This window comes from Macrosteles quadrilineatus, unplaced genomic scaffold (genome assembly GCF_028750875.1).
Source record: "Macrosteles quadrilineatus isolate MER2022 unplaced genomic scaffold, UCM_ALF_1.0 Scaffold_29__1_contigs__length_1510060, whole genome shotgun sequence".
In the NCBI taxonomy this organism is placed as follows: Eukaryota; Metazoa; Arthropoda; class Insecta; order Hemiptera; family Cicadellidae; genus Macrosteles; species Macrosteles quadrilineatus.
The window spans coordinates 572,998-576,738 of NW_026542622.1; positions in this window are offsets into that span (position 1 = coordinate 572,998).

Genomic DNA, 3,741 nt, shown 5'->3' on the forward strand with positions numbered 1-3,741 from the left:
TTACATTAAAAAATGTTTCATTTTAACATGTTATATTTTAATATGTTACATTTTAACATGTTGCATTTTAACATGATAAAATGTTACATTTTAACATGTTGCATTTTAACATGATAAAATGTTACATTTTAACATATTGCGATTTAACATGATAAAATGTTACATTTTAAAATGTTACATTTGAACATGTTACATTTTAATATGTTACATTTTAACATGTTGCATTTTAACATGATAAAATGTTACATTTTAACATGTTGCATTTTAACATGATAAAATGTTACATTTTAACATGTTTCATTTTAACATGATAAAATGTTACATTTTAACATGTTTCATTTTAACATGATAAAATGTTACATTTTAACGTTTCATTTTAACATGATAAAATGTTACATTTTAACATGTTTCATTTTAACATGTTACATTTTAACATGTTGCATTTTAACATGATAAAATGTTACATTTTAACATGTTGCATTTTAACATGATGAAATGTTACATTTTAACATGTTTCATTTTAACATGATAAAATGTTACATTTTAACATGTTGCATTTTAACTTGATAAAATGTTACATTTTAACATGTTTCATTTTAACATGATAAAATGTTACATTTTAACATGTTTCATTTTAACATGATAAAATGTTACATTTTAACATGTTTCATTTTAACATGATAAAATGTTACATTTTAACATGTTTCATTTTAACATGATAAAATGTTACATTTTAACATGTTTCATTTTAACATGATAAAATGTTACATTTTAACATGTTTCATTTTAACATGATAAAATGTTACATTTTAACATGTTTCATTTTAACATGTTTCATTTTAACATGATAAAATGTTACTTTTTAACATGTTGCATTTTAACATGATAAAATGTTACATTTTAACTTGTTTCATTTTAACATGATAACATGTTACATTTTAACATGTTTCATTTAAAAATGTTACATTAAAAAATGTTACATTTTAACATGTTGCATTTTAACATGATAAAATGTTACATTTTAACATGTTGCATTTTAACATGATAAAATGTTACATTTTAACATGTTGCATTTTAACATGATAAAATGTTACATTTTAACATGTTGCATTTTACCATGATAAAATGTTACATTTTAACATGTTTCATTTTAACATGATAAAATGTTAAATTTAAAAATGTTACATTTTTACATGTTTCATTTAAACATGATAAAATGTTACATTTTAACATTTTTCATTTTAACATCATAAAATGTTACATTTTAACATGTTTCATTTTAACATGATAAAATCTTACATTTTAACATGTTGCATTTTAACATGATAAAATGTTACATTTTAACTTGTTTCATTTTAACATGATAACATGTTACATTTTAACATGTTTCATTTAAAAATGTTACATTAAAAAATGTTACATTTTAACATGTTGCATTTTAACATGATAAAATGTTACATTTTAACATGTTGCATTTTAACATGATAAAATGTTACATTTTAACATGTTGCATTTTACCATGATAAAATGTTACATTTTAACATGTTTCATTTTAACATGATAAAATGTTAAATTTAAAAATGTTACATTTTTACATGTTTCATTTAAACATGATAAAATGTTACATTTTAACATTTTTCATTTTAACATCATAAAATGTTACATTTTAACATGTTTCATTTTAACATGATAAAATCTTACATTTTAACATGTTTCATTTTAACATGATAAAATGTTACATTTTAACATGTTGCATTTTAACATGATAAAATGTTACATTTTAACATGTTGCATTTTAACATGATAAAATGTTACATTTTAACATGTTTCATTTTAACATGATAAAATGTTACATTTTAACATGTTTCATTTTAAAATGTTACATTTTTAAATGTTACATTTTAACATGTTACATTTTAATATGTTACATTTTAACATGTTGCATTTTAACATGATAAAATGTTACATTTTAACATGTTGCATTTTAACATGATAAAATGTTACATTTTAACATGTTGCATTTTAACATGATAAAATGTTACATTATAACATGTTTCATTTTAACATGATAAAATGTTACATTTTAACATGTTTCATTTTAAAATGTTACATTTTAAAATGTTACATTTTAACATGTTGCATTTTAACATTATAAAATGTTACATTTTAACATGTTGCATTTTAACAAGATAAAATGTTACATTTTAACATGTTGCATTTTAACATGATAAAATGTTACATTTTAACATGTTTCATTTAAAAATGTTACATTTTAAAATGTTACATTTTAACATGTTACATTTTAATATGTTACATTTTAACATGTTGCATTTTAACATAGTAAAATGTTACATTTTAACATGTTGCATTTTAACATGATAAAATGTTACATTTTAACATATTGCGATTTAACATGATAAAATGTTACATTTTAAAATGTTACATTTGAACATGTTACATTTTAATATGTTACATTTTAACATGATAAAATGTATATTTTAACATGTTTCATTTTAACATGTTTCATTTAAAAATGTTACATTAAAAAATGTTACATTTTAACATGTTGCATTTTAACATGATAAAATGTTACATTTTAACATGTTGCATTTTAACATGATAAAATGTTACATTTTAACATGTTTCATTTTAACACGATAAAATGTTAAATTTAAAAATGTTACATTTTTACATGTTTCATTTAAACATTATAAAATGTTACATTTTAACATTTTTCATTTTAACATCATAAAATGTTACATTTTAACATGTTACATTTTAATATGTCACATTTAAACATGTTGCATTTTAACATGATAAAATGTTACATTTTAACATGTTGTATTTTAACATGATAAAATGTTACATTTTAACATGTTGCATTTTAACATGTTGCATTTTAACATGATAAAATGTTACATTTTACATGTTTCATTTTAACATGATAAAATGTTACATTTTAACATGTTTCATTTTAAAATGTTACATTTTAATATGTTACATTTTAACATGTTGCATTTTAACATGATAAAATGTTACATTTTAACATGTTTTATTTTAACATGATAAAATGTTACATTTTAACATGTTTCATTTTAACATGATAAAATGTTACATTTTTACATGTTTCATTTTAACATGATAAAATCTTACATTTTAACATGTTTCATTTTAACATGATAAAATCTTACATTTTAACATGTTTCATTTTAACATGATAAAATGTTACATTTTAACATGTTGCATTTTAACATGATAAAATGTTACATTTTAACATGTTGCATTTTAACATGATAAAATGTTACATTTTAACATGTTTCATTTTAACATGATAAAATGTTACATTTTAACATGTTTCATGTAACATTTTATCGTGTTAAAATGAAACATGTTAAAATGTAAAATTTTATCATGTTAAAATGAAACATGTTAAAATGTAACATTTTATCATGTTAAAATGAAACATGTTAAAATGTAACATTATATCATGTTAAAATGAAACATGTTAAAATGTAACATTTATCATGTTAAAATGCAACATGTTAAAATGTAACATTTTATCATGTTAAAATGCAGCATGTTAAAATGTAACATATTAAAATGTAACATGTTAAAATGTAACATTTTAAATTGTAACATTTTTAAATGAAACATGTTAAAATGTAACATTTTATCATGTTAAAATGAAACATGTTAAAATGTAACATTTTATCATGTTAAAATGCAACATGTTAAAATGTA